The 27,875-nt window shown below is 40.6% G+C and overlaps 1 protein-coding gene and 1 pseudogene across 6 annotated transcripts in view; both read right to left on the reverse strand.

Moving 5' to 3' along the window:
* LOC112141239 (unconventional myosin-IXAa) overlaps window positions 1–24,660 on the reverse strand; it is a 132,221-nt gene extending 107,561 nt beyond the window's left edge. For 3 of the 6 annotated variants that reach the window (XM_036212248.1, XM_036212247.1, XM_036212245.1), the window contains exon 1: window positions 24,252–24,658. The gene's annotated coding sequence lies outside the window, so the exon portion shown is untranslated. Of the gene's footprint in view, window positions 1–24,251 lie in introns of all 6 variants that reach the window. The other 3 variants (XM_024264336.1, XM_036212246.1, XM_036212249.1) reach the window with 3 other exon arrangements.
* A 1,265-nt stretch (window positions 24,661–25,925) lies between these two features.
* LOC112141267 lies at window positions 25,926–26,044 on the reverse strand (annotated as a pseudogene).
* Between the last annotated feature and the right edge of the window lie 1,831 nt (window positions 26,045–27,875).

Here is a 27,875-nt window from a genome sequence, read left to right on the forward strand (position 1 = left end):
TAATGCATGTCAGTTCTGCAGTGACAGCATGCGTGTGTGAGTGAAACACATCAATGCAGAATACTGAAGGCGAGGTAAAAACAGCTTTGAGATAAAGAGTCTACTGAAATTCAACATGCAAAAGAAAAAAAAAATACCACAAAAAAGGAGAACTATAAAAATATATATGCTTGTGACATGTGTTTTAGCCAATATTTATCAGCACACTGAGTTGAAGTGCATGGAGTACTACTATTTTAGACACTGGCCTTTGCGGAATTACCCCAACACACCACAGAGATGGTACTCCAATAAGTTCAAAATGCCTTAAAACAAATAAGCCCTTTAAGATCTTTACTTCTGGCTCCAGCGAATTGAAGCCAAGCCAGTCTGCATTTTTCCGTGATACGGACGCTGCCATTTGAAGCCAGACAAAGTGATTGGTCCGAGTCGGTCTGAGTCACCGTTTCTATGGCGCCAATCAGGAGCTCGCTCGTTGGAAGTCTACACCCCTACCACTGAAACGTTCAGGGCTGGGTATTGATGATAACTTCCGGAAACCATTTCATTCGATTCACAAGAACCTGGATCAATTTGATTCTGACTTTTTTCAAATCTTTCAATTCTCTCTATTCAATTCAATTTTGAGCTTACATAGTTTACACATTTGTTTAGAAATACATTAATAAACTTCATAGGTATTGAATATATTTATATTAATCTGATTCAGTTCACAAACTGTAAAATGTATCAGTGAAATAGTGAGATTATTAATAGCATACAGTGTTACATGGTTTCTCAAACATAGAAGCTCCAACAAAAATATTCAGATCATTAACATTGTAAACATTGTTCTGCTTCTCCTGGAGGGAGTTTCCATTTGGCCACTAGGTGGCGATTGCACTATAGCATTACCCTTTATTCCAGACGAAGAAGACAGTATGAGCAAGAAACAATGTTTTAGGTGGTTACTTTAATGGTTACTTAAAAAAATGTTTGGAAAATTCATATAAATATGATAATTTAGTCTGCAATGTATGTTTACGTCACCAGTTAGCATTAGCCTTCCTATGGCAAATTCTATTAAACGTTGGCATCAAGCTAGCGGACTTTAGCCTTATGTGCGATCTATATTTTTTATTAATCTATGATTGATCTGTTAAGCTTAGTTTGATTCAAATCGATTAATCAATTTATCAACTTAGCCCTAGAAACGTTTGAGGTTGGGCCAGCGGGCACTATATGATTTTATTAAGGCATGTGACTTGCCAGTTATAACTTTTGTGAAAGAAAAAAGGAAGAACCAACAAATTTATAGAAGCCCAGTTAGACTGCTTTAGAGCGGAGATGGGACAGATCACCTGTCCATCAAAACCCTCATTTGGGTAATTCTAAACAAAAAAAAAAGAAGGTGACATTTTTTTTTAATTCACCAAACATGTGATGAATATGAAACCAAACAAGAAGGTTATTTAGAGCCATGGGGCTGCCCCCTTCTCCCTCCCTTGGCTTCAACCAATAATGAAGTGATCGTACAGAAGCAGAGCCAACAAACCGGTGAAGCAGTGAGAGCAATGATTCAGCAGCAGAGGACTGCGCCCAGTTAGTGTCCAAACAAATCCATGAACCCACAAGGCAGAATATACAGTCTCTAAGTCTGATTCTGATTTCATCACGCCAAAGCCGTTTTCCACACTCATTCAGACCTTCTGACAAGAAACTTGGAAGGTGACCTTGGAAAAAAAAAACATTGCACAGGCTTGTTCCATCAATTGATGTCTCTCCATAGAAGCCAGGATGCTGTGGTTTGTCTGTTATGACTGCAGACATGAGATACCAACAACATTAGACACAACTATACTCAAATATTTAGGGGCAAAAAGGCGGTAATGACCACAAATAAGAGATGTGAAAACCCAAGTTTCTTCTGTTCCATCTACAAACCAAACATGATCAGACATTGTTATTAAGAATCTAAAAGATACAAAAACCTATCGAAAAATCCATCATGTTATGAGAATATAGCAGTATAGGTTAAAAACAACAGATACAAACAAGATTAAGTTAGTAAAAAGGTACAATTTCAATCAAAAAGTAAAAAAAAAAATTGGTTTCTGTCAAACTGTCCAATTCTCTTCCCGCTGTGCCTCTATCTTCTTTGCATTTTTAAGTACATGTGACAATAACGTAAAAAAAAGTCCAATCACAAGCTCGCTTCTACCAGTGAACCACATGGAGGGATGCATGTTGTCGTGTGTACTAAACAAATGATAAACTTTAGCCTCGTTTCCACCAAGCGGTCTGGTCCAGTAAGGAGTGGTATAGTACGGTCCAATTAATTTTGGCGAGCGTTTCCACTCAGTGCTTGTGTGGTGTAGACTGCTAGCAGGCTGCTAGCTAACCCTGTATTACACCGTTGCCAAGGACGGCAACCACAGAGCTGGCCTTGCTGTTGTTTGCAGGCATTTTGAATATAGACTTGTAACCAAAACAGAACACAGGAAACAGCAAAAACCTGAATGCTTACAAACGTTGGAAACGTTAGCTTAAATGAGCGCTATCTAATGTCATCACCACGTTCTGCCAACTAACAGGTGGCTACAGCGGCTCCAATCCATTGGGCCGCGGCCCACCTGTTCCATTCCACTTTTCAGAGCTTTTTTCAGCACTTTTAGACCTACAACGGAAACGCTCAAAGTACCGGACCGTTCCGGACTACTCAGTGGAAACGAGGCTTTTGCTTTTTCTCATGAATGCAAACAATACCTGAATTTGTGAATATAACACGTCTTTTTAACCAGAGAGAACAAAACAGTTAAAATGACCCAAAAATACAGGCTTTTATGTTTGAAGTTATTTAGTCATTTTGTTTTATTACAGTTTTTCTGTCAAAAGGCATATTTTGGTAAAATAATTTGACTGTATCGTATCATCACTAAGTTAGTTGAACCTTTATGCATCAATATGCGTTACATAGACTTTGTAACAGCCTGCAGGGGTTATTAGATTCAATCATGAAATAAAACAAGACCACATAGACGGTAAAAGGCAGAACATGGCAGAACTATGCCATACGAGGGACTCACTCGGTAAAAGCATCAGACTTGAGGGCAGATTCCATTAATAAAAATGACTCATCTGAACGACTACGGCAGACTGGGTTTGGAGGAGTGGCATCTCTCATCCGACAGGAAGAGGAACCCTCACGTTCTGCACAGTCACTCTGCTCGACTCACTTAGCAAACCACCGGGTCCGGTTAACAGCTTGAAGCAATAAACCAGTTTAGCTGAGGACATGTCTGATGACAGAGTTCTGTCCAGTGAACTCGCCGTTCACTGCAGAGACTTCCAAGCCTCCTGTTTAGTATTATTGTTGTCTGGGCTGTAATCCAACCTGAGGCAGAGTTCATGGTTGTAAAAAAAGGGAGGAAGGGTGTGGGGGGTGTTCACAAAATCTCAGCACACTGGACAAAAATAAGAAGAATGCGCCTGAACCAGATGTCTGAGCGTCCACAAAGCCCACTCGCAGCATGAAAGCCCTTGAGCCGAGGAGAAGATCTGACCTCTGACATCGAGTAGGGGGCCAACACCAGGCGGCAACGTCCCCGACCGGCCACTTCTCCAACCCGCTTTCAGGAGAATGAGGTGTTTCATTAGAGGGTTAGGAGGTGCTGCAGTCCGGTTGTCACTTTGGTTTGGCTCCACCTGTAGTGAGCCAAACCTGTGTTTCCGTCAAATGAAACGTGCTTCCCCATGAGACAAAAATGTGGGTTGGTGTTGCAAGTTCACAGGCAGTTGCTTAAAAAAAAGGAAATGACTATATTAGAACAAACAGAAGTGGAGTTGAAGGTTCTTTTTTCAGCCGCTCAAACATGACACAATTAAACCAAAAGGAAAGTGAGGCCACGTTGTCGATCTCACTTCCACTTCAAGTTTGCTCCTCCTACCTCGTCAACGTGAATCACTGTCCTGTGACAGTTCCTAAAAAAAATGCACACTTCAGCAAAGAACAAAACCTTCTACATCAGGATCTGGGATCCTTGAGCTCTAGACGTAAAACCCAACCGGGAAGTCTGAATAAGTTATTACCCAAGAGCCTCTGTGGTGAGCTCTGAGCAACAGGCAGAAACAAACCAAAAACTCAATCAACAAAATTTGCAAATATTTGGCACTTGAATATTTTCGGTTAAATATTACAAATAAAGGACATTCGGCGGGAATGAGGTGTAATAGTGGCACGTGACGCAATAATCAATGTTCATGGCCGATCTAGCATCTACTTTAAAATGTCGACTGCGTGGAAATATTTCAAAGTGCTTGACAGCGGTAAAAGATCTGGCTGCGTAAATAAATTGTCACGAGGGGGTTCATAGACCAACACCTCCACCATGTATGCGTTAATCGGGCATTTAAAATCTAAACAGCCGGAAGAGCATGAGGAATACGAGAAAGTCATGGTTTGCTGTTTTTTATTTTGAAGCTGAATTACTGTTCTTGACAAATCTGTTCTGGTCCTGGGATGAGTTGTGTCTTGATTTGATTTTTTTTTTATTTAAAACGGTTTATTTCAAGCAGTCAAAAACAAGTATAATGCATGTACAATACAATCAACAGAGGATTTACATCCATACAAAGACATGTCAGACATAGAATAACGAGGCATCAAATTATAGATTGCCTGATAGGGAGTGGGAGGAAGCGAACTTATATAATCCCACCCTGGCTCAACCTTACCATTTTCTTTACGTGAATTATCATTTTCTGGTTCAAGACTTCTAATCAGAGTTTTATACTGTACCAACACAACTACTAAAAATCATTAAGTACCAATAGATCACATGACTATGAGAGTAGACATAAGACTGTTTCTGAATTTATCATAGAAGAGAGCTGTATACACACATCCGCCCATGAGCCAGAACCAGAAAAAAAAAAAAGGTTATCTGTTAGAATTCATGTTTTGTTTGAAGGTCTAGCCTTATTAAATGCACTAGCACACTTACTGGAAAAGCTTCAAGGCTAAATTATAAAATAAACATTTGTTTTAGTTGAAAAAAAAGTTGTGTAAAATGTATTCTAGGCTAATACTGCAGAATTTAAAAGAAAGAAAAACTCAACATCTTCAGTTAATATTCAGCCACTATTCGGCCAGGTGTTTTATTTATTTTTCGGCTTTAGCCAAAGATTCTCCCTTTGGTGCATCTCTACTAGTTTGGCGTTTTAATCCAAGAGAATCTGGCCACTGAGAAAAGATATGGCGCTCAAAAATTAATAGCCAGAAGTCCATCCCCCTGCTGGAGACTGCCACAAAGAAAACATCATCTGCGCCCGAAATCATTGGCCAGAAGTCCTCGACCAAGCCCCCGTTTTAAGCTTTCAACCATTTTCTCTTTGACATATCGTAACTGCTTACATGATCAGCTGATTCACAGAGAAAAAAACGTCACGCACACTAAGCTGCTAGACAGTTACAGTTTATTTGCAATTAAAAGCTTAGAAGCTGATGGTTCAGAAAAGTTTTTAAAAATATAATTTTTGAAAGGGTTTCCTAAAGTTTAGGAAATTTCCACTTACATAACCGCCTTCCAGCTAGAGATTTTTTCTGGCGCCATCTTGCATGTGACCAGAGGCACCGCTTTACATCCGACCATTTTTTATGTGTTTCTAAAGCAAAAATCTTGGGCTGTCACAGCTCAAACTGTATGTCACAACATGGAACCAAATCATGGAGAAACCATGTGTAAGTTGACAGTGTAAAACTCGCTAAATTTGATATAGTTTTACAGTACTCCTTTATTTATTCCTGGGGTTTCATTACAGACATTATATGGAGGAAAATTTGTTCTATTGATCAGACAATCGATTTACTTTTATCTGCACTGTGGCGAAGCACTGATCAGCCTGCATCAGAAGGAAAATTAATGAAACTCCTGACTAATCAACACAAAAACACATTTTGTAGATCTTAAAAAGTATTTTTACAGAACCAACTTGTATAAACTCATTCCCACCCATATGTATAAAAGTGATCTCTGATGTTGTGACAGTATTTGATGATATTTAAAGTAAAACTGATTTAATAACCTCTAATCCTGAAAGGAAAAAAAAATGACCAAAATTGTAAATATAGTTATATTAATCATATTCATCCGGTTTCCCTCGCTTCTGCACAGCAGCAAAGAGAACATTTCATAAATTTTACAGAAATCTCAGAGCTTCAACGCTGGAACATCATCCCTCAATGGCAAAGTACTCTGATTCGCCTACACTGAGGCACCAAACCTCTCTAAACACATGCTTTCAATGAAAACCTGATTCCCAATGATTATCCTTCATCCCAGAGTTACCATGGCAACAGCCCTGGCTCAGTCATCCTTGCTGAACTCAGAGTCCAATCCTGCGCAGATTAGATACAAGCATCAAACAGAGGAATTGGAACCTTCATGGATTAGATTGCAGAAGCAGAAACTGATGAACTTGCAGCTTTATCACATCCGATGTGTGCGTTTACATCAGCTGCAGATCACTACCAAATGTAAGGAATGTTCCAAGAGAGGTTTTTCTCCAAATGAAGTCGAGAAGGTTCATGTCGCTTCTTCTGTTCCAGTAATGAGGCCTCAAAGCCAATCTGAGATCCACACTCAAAACATCTATGATGACATTTTAAAGATGTGTCTGTAGCATCGCTCCCCAGTCGGCTTCCTACGCCGAGGCCCTGAGGGAAGACACAAGCGCTCTCCAGCTGTGTGTGTGTGTGTGTTGGTGAAGATATCAATGACAGGGGATTACGCTCACTCCATTTAGCAGCAAGAATGCAGCCACTAGACCAAAAGCATCTCCCACAAGGATGAGCCTCGGGGCACGTTTCAAAGAATGAACGGCGCTGAAGGTGGTGTCACACAAACGCATGCAAAACCCCTCGGAGTCATAATCCCACTTAAACCTCGCTGGAATAATATTAAACTATTTTGAGAATGAAGATCTCAACAAGCACTGAAATTTGGACAAAATAAGAAAAATGTACCATTTTTGATTCCTCGTCCACAAAGCAGACGGAGCGAGGGAGACCAACACTGACATAATCAGCTATTAGTTGAGTTTACTTTCACTAGACCCAGAGTGACGTCACAGAAGCGAAACCTCTAACCAGTCATCACACTCAGATATGCTTCAGACAAATGCAGCTGCAGAGATGGAAACATGGAGAGAAAAAAAAAGAGAAGTTTAAACTCCACATGCACTTTTCCGATTCAAACATAACTTTATGACGACATAATCGGGAAAACAAGGCTTTAGTTCACACCTCAAAGACCCAGAAAATGGTGTTTTAACATCTTCTTGTGGCATTTTTCAGATGATGGAGGAAATATTTAAACCAAATCATGCTAAAAATTGCATTTCTGAATATTTCTTTATTCAAATCTTTGTAAATCAGGAGCAGACGAAAGATTCAGTTTAAAAAAGAGCTAATTTGTGACAGAAATTTGTAGTTTGGGTGGACCCCAAACCAAGGTGGCATCTGGCTCACAACTGTACAGCTGGATAGCTCTATTATAGTTCGCCGGGATTATTGGACCAATAATGTTGGTTTGGGGTTGTGAGGAGCTGTAAGCTAGTGAGAGAAAGTGTAAACACAGGGATGATGGCTTACTCTGTCCCAATAGTTCCGCCCACAACTTTCTAATGAGCTACTGCCACTCCGCAGAAACTGTTCTAGAAAATGACAGGTTTTTAGATTTTGGCTTAAAACAGCATCCTGTATATCGTCCAATTGTGTCTAGGGCTGCCACAATTAGTCGACTAATCGACTATTAAAATAGTCGACGACTAATTTATTAGTCGATTAGTCGTTATGTTATATTATATGGAGTCAGAATTTAGTAAAGTTGAAAGTTATAATGATGTTCTGCTAGATTTTTGGACTATTTTGGCATTTATTAAGATTTTTTAGGCTATTTTGGAGTTTAAATTTTAGCTACATGCTAGCTGTTTTTGCTAACAGGCTTTTTTTAAGGTTTTTTAGGCTGTTTGGTAGTTAAGCTAATATTTCAGCTACATGTTTGCCGTTTTAGCTAATTCGGGCTTTTTTTGTGTTTTAGGCTATTTTTGTGTTTAGCTAATTTTTCAGCTACATGCTAGCTTTTCTATCTAACTTCGGCTTGTTTTAGTTTTTAAGCTATTTTCGAATTTAGCTAATATTTTAGCTGCTTTGGCTAATTTGGGCTTTTTTTGTTTTTTTTAGGCTATTTTGTGTTCAGCTACATGCTAGCTGTTTTGGCTAACTTAAGCTTTTTTATGGTTTTTTTCAGGCCATTTTGGAGTTTAGCTAATACTTCAGATACATGCTAGCTGTTTTGGCTAACCTAGGCTTTAATTTAGGCTAATTTGGCCTTTAACTAATATTTTAGCTGGCTATCAGCATCTTCAGCTATTGTCACCAGCATCTTCAAAGAGAAAAGAAACGTTCTTAGCAAGTACTAATCAGTAGGGCTGCCAAAAAAAACAATTATTTTAATAGTCGACTAATCACTGATTATTTTTGCCGATTAGTTGACTAACTGGATCAGGCATTTAAAAAGTGTATGTAAAACACACATCTTAACCATCATTAGCTTTAAACTAACTAAAAACTAGCTATACAGCATTACCTGCGATAATGCTAGTGTGAATGCTACAAGCTGAATTTGGCCGCTAAAGATGCTAGTGCTGATAGCTGAAGATGCTGAAAGTGATGGCTAGAAACACTGAAGTTGATAGATGAAATCCCTGAAGCTAATAGCTGAAAACGCTAAAGCTGATAGCCAGCTAAATATTAGCTAAATGCCAAATTAGCCTAAAAAACTGAGGAAAGCCTAAGTAAGCCAAAGCAGCTAGCATGTAGCTGAAATATTAGCTATAGTCCAAAATAACTTAAAAAATGTTTAAAAGGCCAAAAATAAGCCAAAACAGCTAGTATGTAGATTAAATATTAGCTCTAAATTAGCCTAAAAAAAATTCTAAATTCGCCAAAATAGCTAACATGTAGTTGAAATATTAGATAAACTCCAAATTAGCTTAAAAAAAAAAAACCTTAATAAATGCAAAAATAGTCCAAAAAGCTACCAGAATTCCATTATAACTTTCAACTTTCAAACTCTGACTTCATATAATATAAAGTAAGGATTAATCGACTATTAAATCATTTTAAAAGTGGATTGGTCGACTAATCGTAGCAGCCCCATTAATCAGAACAGAATCCAAGATTCCAATCATTTCAATAAACCCTGAAATGTTTATCTGGTGATGTTGTCTTCATTTGTGACTGAATTTCATCGCAAAATTCTGTCTGTGATGGCATAAACGCTGGTCTCCAATAGACGCCTGTCTCAAATAAACGCCCGGCCGGCTGACAAACTTCCGGAATAGGCACAGAGGCTACTATAAGAATATATATGGTAATCATAATTCTACTGGGAATGCTTTTAGAATAGATCAAAGGGTGATCGGAACTTCATAGTGATTACATTTCCCATCATTCCTAGCAGTTGCTTTTAAATATTCGGTTGTCTCTGATGGATTTTTTTTTTTGGAAGGACCCAGTTCCCCCTTAGTACTGCTACAAATCCGATCTTGAATACGTCCAACAAACCCTGCCGACACACGGCCATTCTAGGGGCAGCAGATACCCCCCCACCTACTCCACACAACCAGCAAATCCATTTAGGAGCCGGTGTGCGTTTCACTGATTGTTTTCTGTGGCAGCAGCTGCTGCTCCGTCTCCTTTCTCCATGTGAAGTCAGAGAGGGAGCGAGGAGGTCAGGGGTTTAAATCGACCTCCCAAAAGATATTCATAAAACTCAAAAGGTAATAAAAATTGATTTTTAAAAAACAGCCATTGCAAAAACAACAAAACCTAGATGACACATTTGATTTTTATTAAAAAAAAATAAAAGTCATAACTCAACATTTGGTGTCAACATTGACACAAGGATTTTTATAAATAAAAAATCATATTTGCATAAATTAAAGCTTTAATGTACCGATTTGTTTGGTGTTTGATCAGTTAATTAGCTTTTTAATTAGGTTTAAATTGTTCTGCATTGCCAGGTGAAGCCTGAGTCTGGCAGCTCCCTGTGAGGATGAGGATGGTTGAATATTTGACGAATGGAACCAGTCACTCAAAGACTCGTCTCTCACATCCATGTCGGCACAGCGGGGGGAGCTTTAACACCCCCTAAACTCAATGAAACCCCACCGAGCTTTAGCTTTTTAGACACACTGTTCCTGCCATGCCAAGCCTTCCCCTTGACCCAGCATGCACACACACACATGCACTCTCTCAGCAGCTCTTCCCCGGGTCTTTGGAAGCGCCGTGACAACAGCCAACCACAAGCTTCGCCTCATTCTGCACAGCCCAATGGTAAAGCTCGTTTTCCAAAAGCAGCTTCCTCATTGTTTCAGATGAGGCTGGAAGTGGTGCCGCTCGACTCCCTTCATCAAACCTCAGAGCATCTGCTGCCAGAGAGCCTCCCAAAGATGCAAACGCCTCACCGTTTCTCATCCACAAAAGGCTTCTCCTTCGACCATCTAAGCGTTTTTATTCTGGATCATTGTTTTCTCAATGATAAAATGTTATATATTAAAAGAAAAAGCTAAAATAAACTGACATCAAGAAAGTAGTATATATAATATAACATAAATAAGCAACACAGCAGCAAAGTCCCTCTTTTAGAAAAGATTCAGCCTTCATCTGCAAACAAAGACAAAAGGACACGGCTGATGATGATCCACATCCATCTGTGTTTTACTAGCCAACGAAAGCCATCAACTATAAAATCTTACCCAATACTGTGTTCCAGTTAACACACAAAGAAAGAAAACCTTCATTAGTGCTCTGCTGATTGCTATTTAAGAGCGAGTAAAGGAGGCTGGCTCCTAGCAACTGCCTCCTGACAGGTCATGCCGTCACAAGGACCACGCACCTGCATGTGTGCACGCATGCTGTGCAGCAGAATGAGGAAGAAGAAGAAAGACGAAGCCCTGAACTTCTCTGCTCCCTTCATCACTGAAGCTGCAGATCAAAACCACGAGTCCTGCAGCCATGCATGACGAACAGAAGCTAATGAGAGTGACAGAGCCGAGTCCTCCTGCATGTTTGGGCTTTAAAGCTGCTTTTCATTCAGCAGCAGCAAATGGTTTTGATCCCAATTACTTCATTAGGCTTGTTTAGAAAACCAGATAAAAGTCTTTACAGGTTTGAAACCAGACACTGGTGGAAAAGACCTGCTTCTGCTTAGGTCTTAGTCACAGCTGGATAGGGGCGAAAAATGGGCAAACCTGAACAAGCCACATAAAACAGGGAGGAGGTGAAAAAGTTCATGCACATTTTATTTCTACAAGCATGCTCCAAGCCACATGCTTAACCAACAGATATTGGTAAAGTCAGGGTTAACTGGTAATGTAAAGTCTTTCAGCAAAAGCCCTTCAAGTGGTTACCTTCAATTAGAGGTATGCCAAAAAATTTATATTGCAATATTTAGTCCTGCGCTTGATTCTCGATGGGTTCTCACCAAGTATCATTATTTTACTTTAGTTTGAGACGGTGTGAAACGTTATATTCATCATCCTTTGGCGAGGCGTAGATAGGGGCGCACGTTGCATCAATGTCCCAGGCAGCTACTTGAATTATTTAATCTTTGTTCTGTTTACAACAATTTTGCATGAAGTAGAGTCACTGCTGTTCGTGTTTACCATTATTAACACTGAATTTTACAAATAATTCAAATTCACGTGGAGTCAATGCTTGTCAAAGACATACTGTTGTTGATTTCAGCAATTTTGTACAAAAGTGTGTTTTATTTGTTGCACAGAATAAGACACAAATTGTTACCATTTAGTATGATTATGTTCTAGCTAGAGTATAAATAGGGATATATCTTCCTAAAAAATAAGTATTCTTCTGCATATTGTACGTTATATGATTTTTTACCAATTATCGCAGTATCATGATATTATCAATATCATGAGCAGTGTACCCAGTAATGCCTTACTTTCAATCAAATGCTTATGTAAACGGGCATTTCTGGCTTCCGCATCCAAAACGTTTATGCTCACAAATGTAGCTTCACACATTTTTAAAACTGTTTTCAGGCTCTGTACAAAACACGTTGCCTTTGAATGTAGATTGACATTTAAACTACGTTGAACTTTGACCAATCAGAAACTCTGATTTGGTAGTGACATATTGATGGCATCCCTATTAATTCATTGAAGTGCTAACCATTTGAAAATGGATCATAAAGAGAAATTAATAATTGCGTTTTGTGTCCGGCCGAAATAATATGACAAATCTTTCATATATTGTAATAGAGCTGAGCAAGACTTATGAGATGTGGACTGATACAACATTTCACACCAAGAGCCTTCCAACTGTTGGTAACAGACATATGCTTGTATCAGGTAGCAACAAACTAGTGTGAACACCACGGGCTAAACGCATAATCAAGAATGTGCATGTAGCGCATTCTTGATTATGTGTTTTATGTTTTGTGTAGCTTCAGATGTTAAGAAATTATACAATCAGAGCATAGTTTGTGTCTGTATCCTACAGGTACTCAAGTATCACCTGCCCAGCACGTGTGCGGGCGTAAGGGTACCGTACAATAACACCTACATGTCATAAGTGCATGTAACCTACAAATACTTCACAGAACACCTACCACACCCACAAAAATCCTACGATCCATTTTCATGACCTCCCTTTAGGCGACCGTAGAAGCCTCAATGAAACTGCAAGGTGCCCTTTCAGATACAATCGTACCAGTCTACGACCCTCCAGAGACCTGAACAACCCAAAAACTCACAGCACCGTACAGGTCATTCCCTGAATTTGTGACAAATGCATTACATATGAACTAAAATATGCACATGATTTATCGTTAACATTTTTTCTTTTAAAAGAAATATGGAGGCAAAAATAAACTACAACAATGCAAACAATTCCCAAAAATGTCCAGAAGTCGTTCTCTTTCAGTCTGCAGGAGTCCAACAGCCCTGCAGACTCATCAACGTTTGAATTGATCCATTATAGTTATTCATAATTGGCAAAACACAAACTTTTATAAGACCGCCTTATTTTAAAAAACAGTTTTTGCTATGATGCTAAAAGAAGCATTTTCCAAAAGAAAGCTCTGCATTTCTCTTTTTAGAGGTCATTTCACTCTGCTTTGCACATACGGTAAAAGTTGTAGGTCTTTTGTTCCTTGCCGTCATTAAAGGTGGTTAGAGCTGATAAATTTTCACTTCTGCTGCATTCATATGACCTGGAATTAAGTTCCTATTGTACCTCCTCTCACAAGTACACAAAAGCCAGATGTTAGTGGGTGGTTGCAACTTTTCGGTTCAGCGCGAAACTTGCCTTTGCTTGTCCATAAGGCCAAAAGCGCGTGATCCCCCAGCATTAAAACCAATCTGACGTGCTTTAAAAGACGCAAAAAAAAGCTTCCACTTTCAATCACTGCTCTACCTGGAAGATAATGAGACAGGTGTCCCGGAAGCTTCATTGTACGACTCACACTGTGTGATTCGGAGCCACACAATCTCCAGCCCAGACCTGCTAAATTTGTCTCATGTCGTCCCAGTTTAGAGTTGCACACCACAAAGTAGGACAGACTGCAGGACGGAGCAACTTTCAGACAACCTTGGCAGAATGACTAAGCTTTTATAGTCAGGAAGGAGACACAAAGGAAAAAAGTCAGGAAGAAAAAGCGGCACCCCATCTTTAAAAAAAGGCTAATTTTCTAACATATATACATGCTTTGCATTGTTTCAAAACACAGGGTGGCTTCCAGAGGTTAAGCTAATGGGAAGGTGATGAATCAATGATATTTTACTGCAACACTCAATTACCTCAATCAAGGAAAATCCGGTTACAAACGCTGCACGACTACTATGGGAGCAAAGAGAGTGACCTGCTTAGACTCAACAGGGTTAATGGACATTCATCAGGACTCCAAACGTGAGCGCTGAGCGGATCAGACGGATGGATCGCCGAGCCACACCCAAGTCCTCTGGTTGCAGACTGCTTTGTTCCGGCTCAGGCCACCACTGTCCCCCTTCCACACACACTCCTGACAGAGGCACGCTGCTGCAGAGGAGCACGCCGCAGGTCACATGCTTTTCCTGTTGTGCGCGCATTCAAATTCCTCCGGCTTGCTTCCAGCACCCTTTATCAGGAATCTGCATCGTCACCAGCAATCTGAGAGCAGCAACAAAATCCAACATTTTAAGGCCTACGTCAATGAAAATAGTGTTTTTCTACATGTTCTTGTGGAATTTTTCAAAGACATAAAAAAATTAGCTTGAATTTGTGTTTCTTCTTTCAAATAGTTGTGAATCAGGAGCAAAAGCAAAAATGCAGTTTAAAAAAAGGTTTATTTGTGATGTAGTATTGGTGGGCCACAAGCTTCCTGCTCCACTCCATTCTGATGCATCCACTTGTAGACGACTAGATCCATGTTAGCATTTGTTGTATTGGAAGGGGAAGGGGGGTGGGATTGCTCTGTTGTCTTGCCTACAACTCAAAGGCAAAATTCTAATAAACTGCTGCGGTTCTGCAGATGCTGTCCTAGTAAACAACACCTTTTTTGGCTAAAAATGTATTAAAAGACCTCTGGGAAGGCTTTGAAAATAGATCAAAAGGTGATCGGAGAGGGCCAGTAAAGGAAACCACAGGTTGAACTGTGACACGTGTGATTTCGACATATCCATGAACCATATCGAGAAGAGAAAGAGTTTTTCTGGCTATGGAGTGGAGGGGCTGCCTCAGCCGAATCCGTCAGTCCGAGTCACGGGTCCATCAATCTGCTGTTAACGCAGTGAGCCAAACAGTGCAGACTCAGGGCAAATCCATGCCACCTGAAACCACCGAGAGCCAGTCGATGCCGGCTCCAATGTCTGTGTTCTGATCAACACAAGGCAACTGTAGTGACATTTAATTCAGCAAACACTAGGAGCATCCCATCATACCTTATCTCTGAGTTCTCCAGCCAGAAGGCCTCCAAAGAGCAGCTTTTCAAGCAGACACAACGCTAAAGCAGCGTTTCATTGATCAGTGATGGGAAAGCCCCTTTGCTCGACCACAATCTGCAGAAAATAGGATCTGCCTCCAACCAGTTGGTGCTTTCAGCATATCAAAGACGCCTCCCTGCTTAATGCCTGGAATGGGGGGGGGGTTGTCATGTGGATCATGTGGATGGGATCTCCACCATTAAACCACCCAGAAGAGGACAAGACGAAGTGGACAGGCTGAGGGGAAATTCCAGGTCTGTACAATGTGAGTTTTCATGCCTTCTCAGCCATCCTTCCCTTTCATAATGATATGATTTTAATACATTAAATCCTAAAGAGAAGTGGAAAAAGGCAAGAAACATGTGGATACTGGCTGTCGAAAACTTTTCTATTATACTTTAGTCACTGACGCACGTCCTTTGAGTTTCTTTTCCTTCATTGTTCCCATATCATGTTCAGAAAACTCAACTCCAGATGGAGTTCTGGTTACGTGAACCTATCAATTATAATGTGGAATTCAGAAAAACATCATTTCCATTTGGTGCATCAAAATGTTCTTAAAACCTAGCAGAGGGCAAGCTTAAAGGAAGCTCTGTAAGAAAATTCTGAATGGTGCATCTTTAACCCTATAAAACCATTTATATAATATTTGATACATGCATTTCAGACCAATATCTCATTAGCATGATCCAAACTTTCCTTAAAAACTTAATGGTTGGAACTTGGTCCATGTTTTTTTTTTCCCCTGTAGTTCATCATCGTTCCACTTGAGGCAGTAGAAGGGCTTTTCCTGCACATTTCGAAATGGCTGCTCCCATGAAATCTTAAAACTTTTGTCTGTTTTTTTAAAATATTTTTCAAAATATTATGGTAAAAATATTCAAAAATAATGCAAATACTGTTGACAGTTCTTTCAAATACAGTTACACCTTGTTAAACATGTGTGGAGTAAATCTGAGATGCTTTTTTCCTAAACACTCATGTCAATATTTTTGAATCTTAAACAAACATTGTTGTGGCCATAAATTAACCAAACCATCCAATTTATCATGGTTACCGCGTATCTATATCTTTGTAAAAAAAAAAAAAAATTGATATTGATATTTTTATGGATTTCAAGGGGCTTTAAAAACATCTTAATTAAGATTTTTTTTTCTTTTTATTCTGTCAATTCTTTAACGTAGTGGGCTTTAAACGGTTAATTTTAAGGGAAACCCTCCAGAAATATTCCACTTCACCCCCATTTTTTTAATCCATTAGCTCATGCCAGCATTACTCCATCCAACAGGATGTCTGGGGATGAAGATCTTCCCTGAAGTGAAGCCACTGGAACTGATCCAGCTGCTGCTAGATACAAAACCAAGAACTCTGATCCTCTGCACCAAGGAGGTTTATCAGGAAAAGGAGAAGCACACGTTTAAAGCTGTGCCTACAGCAACGTGAGGTGGAAGGACTAAAACAAAGATGCAAAAGGGAAAGTGAATTGAGAAATTCACAGAGGAGACTACGTTTACAGTCACCAAATCATCTAAAATACTTTTTTGCCTCAAGGCAGTTCTAGGTTATATAAACAAGCAGCCATGATATCAAAGATCTTTTTTGTTGTTGTTTTTAATGCGTTACTTCACATCCAATTACAAAATCTGACACGCGAGAAAGATTCATCGATCAATATGAAGTGTGCAGAGCTGTTACAGTATCCATCTCTGTTCATTAAAGACCCACTCCAATGAAAACTGTGTTTTTAACATGTTTCTAGGGTATTTTTCTGACGATCAAGGACATATTTAGACGCCACTTTAAAAATACATTATGTAGAAAATCCGTTAGGCGGGGCAAAAACTCCCTGCTTCATTCTGATGCAATCACTTGCTGACTAGATTCATGTATGTCTTCGTTTTCCTCATCTAAGCTGGTATCTGACTCAAAACTATCCTACTGGATAGCTCCAATATTGGTTGCAATTTTTTTCTCCACCGTTAATGTTAGGTTGGGGGCTGGGAGCTGTAAGTCAATAGAAGAGAGTGTAAACAGAGAGCTCTCTGCAATTGGGAGGGAAAGAGGAACTGGGTTGGTCCATGCCAATAGTCCTGCCGAATGTGTGTGCAGCTACAATCTGACATGCAAGCCGCAGAAGGTCACCGGGTGACCGCAGCAGAAGCACTGAATCAGAACTGACTCAGCCTCTACATCCAGCCAAAGGGCGACAATGTCAAAAACGGATTTAAGAATGACGCTTGAGAGCAATATGACCGATACAAAGACATGATAACCAGAAAGGATTAGAAGAAAGAAAATTACATTGTTTCATCTACAAAAAATGATTTGGGTGATTTCATCCCCATCAACAAATACAACAACCTAAACCTGATGCTTGTTGGCATAAACGTTTTAGTCATATTTCAGCTGAAGCTTGATTCCTGCATACATCTCCATGAGCGAGTGTGCTGAGCCCAAGTATCTCTGAAGATCTCCGCTTATGCTAACATTCATGGTCCTGATCTTTGACTGCAAGCAAATAAAAACTGGTGACATTTCTGTCACACTCCGGTTCCATCCAGCTGAGCTTCACTCTCAGACTCAATGCCAATCTTTTAAAGCTGAACTCTTCACTAAAAGGTTTTTGCTAAAGCCTGTTCCACTTTCTATCTAAAATATTCAAACGTTCAGCTCCATTTAGTCATTTCACACATTCTCTGAGTGCTGTAAATCAGTCATTGCCCTCATCCCAAAAATATCAAATATTGAAGAACTTAGCAGAGATCAAACGAGTAAAGGGAATTATACACTTGTAGAAGGAACTGTTTTTTGTTAGAGCCCTTTCTTGCTTAAAGAACTTGTGGCGTCTTTAGAAATTGAAATACAAGTTCTTTATTCGCACCTGATTCCTGTCACATATCTCCTTAAATGGGACTTGCCAGACGTAAGAAATACCCCAGAAGATCCTCAATGACAAGGCTCACTATGAGAACACCATGCATCTCAAAGAGCAAAGATGGCGGTGCACATTGCTGCCGATCTGTGCTCTAACGGTCAGATCCACGAAGTGCCAGAAGCTCTGGAAGCCCTGGAGGGTCAAGCAGCTACCTAGAGAGAACCTCCCCTTTCAGGTTTCGAAATTGGGACCAATGCATTGCTGTCCAAGCTAGCCTGAAGCATTAGGGAGGCCAAGCTGGATAATCAGAGGAGAATCAAGGATCATCTGGGCAGCAACAACAGTAGCCAGGTGTGGGAGTGAGTCCAAAATCTTACTGATTTTAGGACCAACCCCAATGTACCGAGGGCGATGCAACACAGGTATAAAAGCTAAACCTCTTCTTGCTTGCTTTGAGATGACGCCACAAGAGACTGCAATCTCACACAGCAAGGTTTAGAGCAGTTAAGCCCTCATAGTCAAAGGGAGAGAAGTTAGGCAAAACACTGAGGTCTGGAGAGCCTGTGGACCTGAAGGCTTTCCTGACAAACCACATCTTCAAGTGACCAAAACAATCTCAGGTCAAGTCCACTGTCCCATTGTGTCAAATTGTCCACAATGATCCCATTACCAAAAGAAAAATTCTTGAGCCCGAGTGATTACTGGCTACTTCCACTCTCACTAATAGAATTAAATACTTTTAAAAACTGGTCCAAAGTCATGTGATGTTATTCCTGCCACCAAACTTCAGTACACATCAGTTTGTCTACAGGGGGAAACAGATCCTCAGAAGACCCTCCATGCAGCACAGTCCCAAGGGAGAAGCAGGGGAGCTACGTCCAGATGCTCTTTGTGGATTATAGCTTGGTGCTTACCATCATTCCTTCCACCAGAGTAGTTGACATTAAGTTTAAGGACTTGGGGGCTTTCATAATCCACCTGCACATGGACTAATAGTTTTGTCTCATCACTGTCAGAAAGTGGGCCATCACAACTCTATACCTTTAATCCTCAAAACCGGCTCCCCACAGAACTGTGTTCTGATCCCTCTGCTCTACACTCATTACACCCATAAACTTATAGGGACGAGGTGAAGAGGCTGTCATGGAGGTGCAAGGAGAATAACCTCCCTTTCCATCACTGGGGACTCTATAGAGAGGGTAACCGACTTCTGGTTTCTGGGAGTCTAGACAGAGGAGGACCTGACTTGGAGCACAAACATATCTGAGCTGCTAAAAAAAGCCTGAAGAGCATTTTAATATACTGTATTGGCATATGGTTCACCTGCTGCAGTGATGCAACAGGGTAGTCATAAGCATAACACACAAGACTGTCGGCTGCCCTCTCACAACACAAGAGTCGAAGCCTAAAGCATCCTCAAAGATACATCCTACACCAGACACGATCGGTTTCAACTCTTACCACCAGGGAGGTGATATAAGTCAAACAAAGCCAGAACAGACTAAAAAAACTGTTTTATCTAACAGTCTTAGCCACTTCGTAAAAGAATGTGGTTTCGTGAGTCGTGAAACAAAATCAGACAGCTGGTGAATGCAACTGTATGCATTTTTTCTTTAACTGAATGCAAGTATGATTGCTAAACTTTGGCTCTTGTAAATCCTGTTGAACGTGTAAATGGTTCAACCACAATGAACTGTTTTATTCCAACAAGCTGTGTTTCCAAGAAATTCAGCTCTAGAGCAACTGAGAAATATGTCTGTCTGGAAAATGTTAAAGTCTGAAGTCTTGGGGCTCCAGAGAACCCCTGTGAGAGCCAATGTTCCTCAATGCTGAGAACACATTTTTGAAGGAGAAATGAACAGGTCAAAATTCACCTCAAAAGGTCAAGACAACTCAACCAAGAGGTCACAAAAGACGCTACAACAGCATCCAAAGAACTACAGATTTTACGTGGTCAGAATTCAGGAATCCATCAGAGCAAAAGAAGAAATCATGTTAAAATTAAAGTCAAAAAGCAAAAAGAGTCAGGTGGCTTTAGTCTTACCATAAAACTTCATACTGATCCCCAAGACTTTTGAGAAAACCTTCTAGACCAAGACAAAAGTTTAGCTTTTAGGCATCTTAGGTGAAAGTGTTGTAGCATTCCAGAAAAAGAACCTTAGTCGATAAGGTGGTGGTAGTGTGATGGTCAGGGGCTGGGTTGTTCTTTCAGGAACAAACAGACTTAGAGCAGTAAAAGAAACCAAGAACTCAGAAGTTTGCCATAAAATCCTAAAAAATATTCTACATTTATTTGTGACCTGTCCACTGATCTCCACCCAGATTGGGTCCCTTGGTAAGACCCTTGACGCTGCTGCCTAAATGGGTCCCTGTGCCCTTCAAATACAGGGTTGTGTCAGGAAGGGCATCCTACGTAAAATCTCTGCCAAATCACTGATGCAAAACAGTGGATGCTGTTTCGCTGTGGTGACCCCAAAAGGGATAAGCCCAAAGGTGAACAACACCATTTATTTATGACCTCAAATGAGAGACTACAAACAAGCCAGCAAGTCCCCCTCTAAAATACAAAACGTACATTTGATGCAATAGAGATGCTAGATACTATAGGAGGTCACCTAACACAAAAAGCTCGACTTTGATGTAATGCGTTATAATCTTTGGAGACAATGGCATTTTTTTTTTTTTTTCTTACAGGTCCATGAAAGTCTGGATTTTGCTCCCATAATAGGCGTATACTTATACGGTGCTTTTCTACCTTCCTTGAAGGCCTGAAGCACTTTACAGTCATTGTCCCATAACCCCACGCACACATTCATGACTGCTGCCTTGCATTGGCGCCAACCTGCAACTACCAGGAGCAACATGAGGTTCAGCGTTATGTCCAAGGACACTTCAACACATGGGCAAGGCAGGGCGGGAACCGAGCCTGTGATACTTCAGTCAGAGTTTGACTGCTCTACCTCTGCACACCAGCCACCCCCATAATAGCAAAGATGTTCGTTCATAAAATGCCTTCTACATTTTCTTGTTATTTTTGACAATGTAATAACATTTTAAGAGGGGCAAACAAATAGGGTATCAAGACAGGGACAAAATAATACATTTTCAAATTTTTCCTCTGTCAATTAACCAATTAGTAAATATAAAGCAGACCTGTCTCTTAAGTTAGAGTCTTTAAGTGTAAAACATTAGGTCTCCTCAAAAAAGAAGAAAACAAAAAATCATACATCTCTTTTACCAACATTATGGAGGGCTCCATAAATGCACCAGGTGAGCGATGCATATCGCTGTACTGCATGCGAGGCGCTGACCTCATCAGGGTTTCATCTTACACAGCGCCTCGAGTGTTGCAGATGCCAGTGCAGCTCCACAGCTCAGGCATGAACGCGGCAGTCATCAAGAAGAAACCGAATCAGACAACTCCACCACACACCCAAGATAGAAATGGATCAAAATGATTTTAGTGCAACAAACTGCAACCCAGATGCTTGTAGAAATGAACCTTGGTGAAGTTTTTGTTTGTGTATTTTCTGGAATTGAGCGAAAAAACAACAAAATAAAGAGATGAAGCAGCAAAAAACTTCTGGAGTTTCTCACAGTTGACAAGATAAATGCTGAAGGTGCAGCAGGTCTGTCAACGCTGGAGTCGAGACTCCACGAGAGTTCATGCCAAACCTTTAGAAAATGACACATTGAAAGGCATCTGTAGAGTTTTCAAAGAGCTCCCATCAATTATTCAAAAGATTGTTCCTTTCTGCACCCTCTCTCCGGGATTATTCTGCTGCTGCAGCAGTACTGCAGCCTGTGACGGAGTCAGAGTGGCTGTCCTCCTGCCACCATGCCTCTGCCTGTCACATGCTCCAAACATCTCTGCTGCGCTCACGAGTGCGCTCGCCGGGGCAGCTGGAGATGTCAGAGCCATCTCTCCTCAGTTCTGCTCACAGGGGCTTCGCCACTTACATAACAGCTTCAATGAAATGTCAGCTGAGTTGACGCCGCAATGAGGGAATTCTCCAGCGACGCAACCAGAGCGGCGGGGGAGGGAAGCTCCATCGCAGATCACCCAGAGGTGGCGAGGTCCGATCACCGTTTCGATATTTTCAAATAATGAACTCATTATCTGTGTTCCTGAAAAGACAGCCATCGCTGTGGCCTTTAGGCTGCCATGGGCCAGCAGGGACTCGTCACTCAAGAGGAGGCGGGAAGGTGGGGGGTTGGGAATGCAGGTTTTGGACACATGGACAGAAACCTGGAGGGCGTTTGTTGGCTGGACGGGACTGACCCAATCCATTAAAAGCCTGTTTTAACATGTCAGGATGTTTCCACCAACTGTGAGCTCACACGCAAAGTATAAAAACGTAAAACATAAAAGCCTCTTCAGTGCTGCTCTTCCCCTTTTTTTTAAATCACAAAAAATAAAGCAAGCATTCACAGCAAAATAGTAACACAGAAGTGTCTCATTTCATTGTGAGCAGGCATGTGCATTTTCCCATAATGCCTTGCAGAACAATTATGATCTTAAATTAATTTTTGATTTAGTAAAAACGTTAATAAAAACACCATTTAGTCCAGAACTACAGCATTCACTCAGCTTATGAATGTAATCAAAGTAAAGATTTGAACTGAACAAACACTCTTAAACTACTACTAGAACATTAACCTCTTGGTTTATAATGGGTTAAACACTATTGTAGTATCAATTCATAAGAACAAGGCATGCAAAATAAATGGCAAGTTTATCATTATCGTAATACTGGCCTGTGCAATACATGTATCTCATAAAACTGAGAGATGGTTGTGTTAAATGTTAACACACATCTAAGTAGTTTAATGACAGCTTCAAGAATTAAAAAAATAAAATAAAAAAAATGTATCCATTTTCCCAATCAGATAGAGTCCTTTTAAGTTAGGCGCCCGCCTCCTAAGTGGATGCAGGTAATTTGGAGTACAATACGAGTTCTACTGATGTTTATGGAAATTATGTATTAGTTGTTTTTGCTATTAGTTTATGAGTCGCAAGTCATACCGTCATTGCACTATTAATCACTAATATTTCCCATCACAAGTTTTTTTTTTTTTTTTTATATCGTGCAGCCCTAATAACAATTTTTTTTTTACCTTTTATGCCATTTCTTACAACTCTGCTGATGCTAGCTAGTAAAGCAAGCAGTATTTAATATTTAAAGACCCACTCCAATCATCTTTTAATCTATTTTATGATTATGCCATTTTTAGCCAAAATAACCCATGTCATTTTCTAAGACAGTTTCTGCAAAGCAGCAGTTTATTAGAAATTCGTCTCACAGTTGTGGGCGGGACGGTTGGCGGGCAGTAAGTCTACCCCCATTTCCCATCATCCTTTTACACGCTCTCCTGCAAGCTTATAGTCCTTCACTATCCAGCCGTACAGTTTTGAGCCAGATGCCAGCACAAACAAGGTAAATGAAGACGTATATTAATGTAGTCGTCAAATAGGGAGCTTATGGCCCGTCCAGTGTATTTTCAGTCACAGATACGATCTTTTTCAAACTGAATTTTTGATTGTGCTCCTGATTCTCAATGATTTAAATAAAACAAATATACTCAAATGCAATTTTGAGCTTAATTTTTCTAATATATGTCAGTTTTTATCAGAAACATGTCACAAAAACATGCTAATACATACAATTTTCATCAGAGTGGGTGTTTAAAAGCCAAAATTTATTTATTTTAGGTCACCAGTTTTTACATGTTATCTTTGAAATTAGTAATAAATATATTAATACCCCCAAGAATAGAATCAAATAACAGCCCGCCTAAATACAGTAAATTGCCCAATTTGGCATTGAGCTGCTCTTATATTTGAGTCTCGACCATTCCAATTATTTTAATTATTATATTAGGCAGTTTGACAGTTTCAGACAGGTGACATGGCTAAATATGACCTGAAACCAGCTAATATTTTGACCCATTATCAGAAAACAACTGTTAGAACCGTGAGTGTGCGCGTGTTGATCATTTTAACAGACACGTAAAACCCCCGATGGTTTCTGTCAACAGTCAACACGATGACGTAAGCAGCCCCCGGACTCCTAATATGAGAGAAAATGCCTCCATTTGACCATCACCCGCTGGAACAAAGCTCCGCAGCTACACACACATACAGACACATACACTGCGACAGCGCGGCTCCAGCCCTGAACGTCCCTGTCAGCGTCCCGGCTAACCCGCCGCCTCCCGCTGCGTGACACACATCCAGCCTCCCCTCTGCGGGAGCCGACGGCCGCACCGTGACAGGCGCCGTCCATCTACCCTTTCACTGACAGCGCTACAACCGTGACACGCAGCCGTGCAAAAGCGGACAGCTCACCTCCTCCTCCTCCTCCAACGCGCCTCCTGCAGTCTGCTGCTCCGGAAACCTCCCCGGCTCAGACCCTTCTTTCTCTGACGAGGAAAGCCAGGCGAACCGTGAGCCTCCTCCGCTAACAGTCCAGCTGCCCGTCCGACAGTACGTCCCCACCCCGACCTTCAGGCCGACCCGCGCGCTCGGTTCCGCGTGCTGCGTCCGTTTTCCTCTCGGCGTGCCGCGGTGTTTGTGTCCTCCTCCGCTGCCTCTCTCTCTCTCTCTCTGCCAGGACTGCGGCCGTGCTCGCGAGGCGCGTGCACGGCGGGAGGAGGGTGGGAGCTTTATAGAAGGGAGGCGGGTGGGGGTGAATGCAGAGGGGAACCTCGAGGAAAAACACTGGAATTGTTTTCAACTGAAGAATGAGCTATTTTTCCTTCTTTTTAACGGGAAAACGTAGACCTGATAGCGGCTCTTGTCACTCAAAGAAGGGATGACGAAGGGGGAAGGGCGTGGCCAATCCTCTCATCCACCCCCAATCCAAACACACGAACGTGCATCCAAATAATTAACGAGATAAACACTAATATATGTTCTATTTTAGTGAAAATTATGAAAGAAACTAAATTATTCTTAAATGGAACTACATAAAAAATGAATGTAAAACGCCTAAAACTCAATAAAAAGACGTTATATTAATAAAGTTATTTTATTTTAAGATAAAGTCAGATTAAAATTTTCAAAATAATGAGTCATAAATTCAGGTAAAATAATCTTTACTGTGATATTCTGTTGGAATTGATTCAGGAAACAACTCCATGCAGTTTGTTACTTTCACACTGCACTGTCAAGAGTGGAGCAAACTTCACAGGAAATAAATGCCATTCATTGCCCGTGTGGGTGGTGTTTTCTAAAGCAGAAACTGAGCAAAAAACAAAAACTTTAATAAGAAAAACAATTGAACACATTTCGTCCAACAGTAACAGGGTTAGGCTCCAGCAACTCAGTGATCTGAAAAAGGACCCAGTGGTATCAGAAAATTGACGTATTTTCCAAACTTTTTCTATATTTGATTTGAATTAAATTCAGATTTACATTGTAGGCTATTTTTTTAACCCTACAGAACAAATATGACATCATTATTTTTCTTTGTCTACTAAACAATAAATTTGCATTAGTGTGGTGTCTACAATAAGGTTTACTTGCGACTGAACCAAGAACTGTCAGGGTGCATTCACACTGCTATCATTGGTCTGGACCAGAGATCAGTTCCTTTGAGAGTCCACTTTTCCCTCTTTTATACCGACCGGATCGGTACATTATTTTGAGCGTTTCCATTATAAAATGGATGCATTAGGCCGGCCCATTCATTCATTCATTTTCTTGTTCGCTTTGTCCCTTCTGGGGTCGCGGGGGTTGGGCGAAGGCGGGGTACACCCTGGACAGGTCGCCAGTCTGTCTCAGGGCCTCAATCACACACCCATTCACACCTAGGGGCAATTTAGAGTCACCAATTAACCTATGAGCCATGTTTTTGGACGATGGGAGGAAGCCGGAGTCCCCGGTGAAAACCCACGCATGCACGGGGAGAACATGCAAACTCCACACAGAAAGGTCCTAAATTCCCCAGCCGGGATTAGAATCGGGGCTTTCTTGCTGTGAGGCAAGAGCGCTAACCACTGCGCCACCGTGCAGCCCTAAAACTTACAGCATCTGGTATCCCCAGGCGGTCTCCCATCCAAGTACTAACCAGCCCTAACCCTGCTTAGCTTCCAAGATCAGACAAGATGGGGGGTGCTCAGGGCGGTGGGGCTGTTAGGCCTCATCCAATTTTTGGTCCCTCGTTGGTTGTAAATCCATAGAAAAATGTGACGGAGCAGTTAGGGCGGAGCTACTGTTGTCTCACAATGAAGCCTATTGATTGGCGGAAAGGTTTTACGACAACAGCAAGCGTCCGCCAGCTCTTTTCCAGACTAAAGATCCAAACCGAAAGTTTTGTCCTCTTTTCGGATGGATTATTTTTTCTTCCCGCAATCTTCTTGCAAGGAATATTCTATTCTTGGAATTCAGTATTCCCCCCTCATTCAAACATATTATCCTGCAGACCAAAGAACAGAAATGAACCCAAAAGAAAAAGTGACACAAGCACCAGAATGAGAACAAAAACTATTAATAACAATTTTCCATAGAAACAAGATTCAAAAATTATTTTAAAAAATTATTTTCTTCCTGTCCTGAACATGTTTGGGGATATTATTCTGCTCTGATCAACTATAACAGTAAGACATTTTTCGACAGATTGGTACACTCTTGAGAGTGCAGTGTGAAAGCAAGCCAAATCTAGTTAGGGTGTGACATTTTTTGACATTCCCATTCAAACAGAGTCATCCGCTCTAAATCCACACAAGTCAAACCTGACCGAATCAAACAGCAGTTCAGAAAAGACGTGTCAACACACAATTCCAGCCAAATTGTTTCTAAAAAGTGTGTTAAATTACCAAAAAAAAAAACAACTCACCCTAAAATGTGTTTGCTCCATTCCAGTGCAGCTCAGCGCACATATTTCTAGCTGCTGTGTGATGAACAAACTGTTTGCAAGCGTCTTAAAAAAAAGTCAAAACAGGAATGTGAGCAAGGCTTCACATAACAGCCCAACCGAATTGTGAGTTTAATTACTGCTGCCGTCTGCAGAGTCAACAAGAGGTATAATTATGTGCGAACATTAACATGTGACGTCTCCACAGCATAGCTCTCAGAACCTGTTCTGTGACTTCAGCAAAACTGCTGGAGTGCCCTTTAGCAAGAACAGGAGTGTGACTGTCTTTGTGCAGCATTTGGATCATCTGTTGTGTAAAAAATTGAGAAAGTTTGAACATGCTAGTCTAAAAATAGGGATATTCCCTATTTTTTTTTTTAATTTAAACCATTTTTAGAACGTAGGGATATTTAACATAAATATATTTAGTATTTATTCTGCTCTTTTACATATTTTTATCCAACTTATGACTAAAGTGATCCCTATTAAACGATGACAGAAGCTCCATCCATAGATATGATTTCCCCCCATCAGATCCTGGAGGCCTGGGCGGGCAGTCATCCTCCGAGTGGAAGCAGCAGTCTGCTGCAGGAATTTCCCTGAGGAAATCACTTGAAAGCTTCCTGGATGGCAGCCCAGGAAGGACAAAAAGGACCTGGACATGAATCAATATTAAAGTGATATTGGCTTCACCGTCAAACAAACTGCAATAAAAACAAAGTAAAAGATTTGTTCCAAAAGATCTGTTGCATTAGTCATTGATTAAATATCCTATTTGGTGCATCTCTGTATAATTATGGAATGTATTTTAGCATATATACACAGAAAGGTAAATATTTAAGTTGTTAAATCTTTAACCTGTTGTTTTGTCAACCTTGGGATGTGATGACAGAACTCATGTAACGATTGTGAGGAGCTTGAAAGGAAATAGTCCCACTCTGATCCTCTACTGTGAAAGTGTTTCCACTGATCTTTTAATTAGGATTTTGGAGTTTCTGTGGAGCCAAATTGGGGCCGTAAATATTTGAAACCCAAATAAAAAATTCTGAAAAAGTGTTTGGCCACAAAAATATAAAATTTCCAAAACTTTTTGCCATTCAAAAGTAAAATTAATT

Source organism: Oryzias melastigma, linkage group LG6, assembly GCF_002922805.2.
Source record: "Oryzias melastigma strain HK-1 linkage group LG6, ASM292280v2, whole genome shotgun sequence".
NCBI lineage: Eukaryota > Metazoa > Chordata > Actinopteri > Beloniformes > Adrianichthyidae > Oryzias > Oryzias melastigma.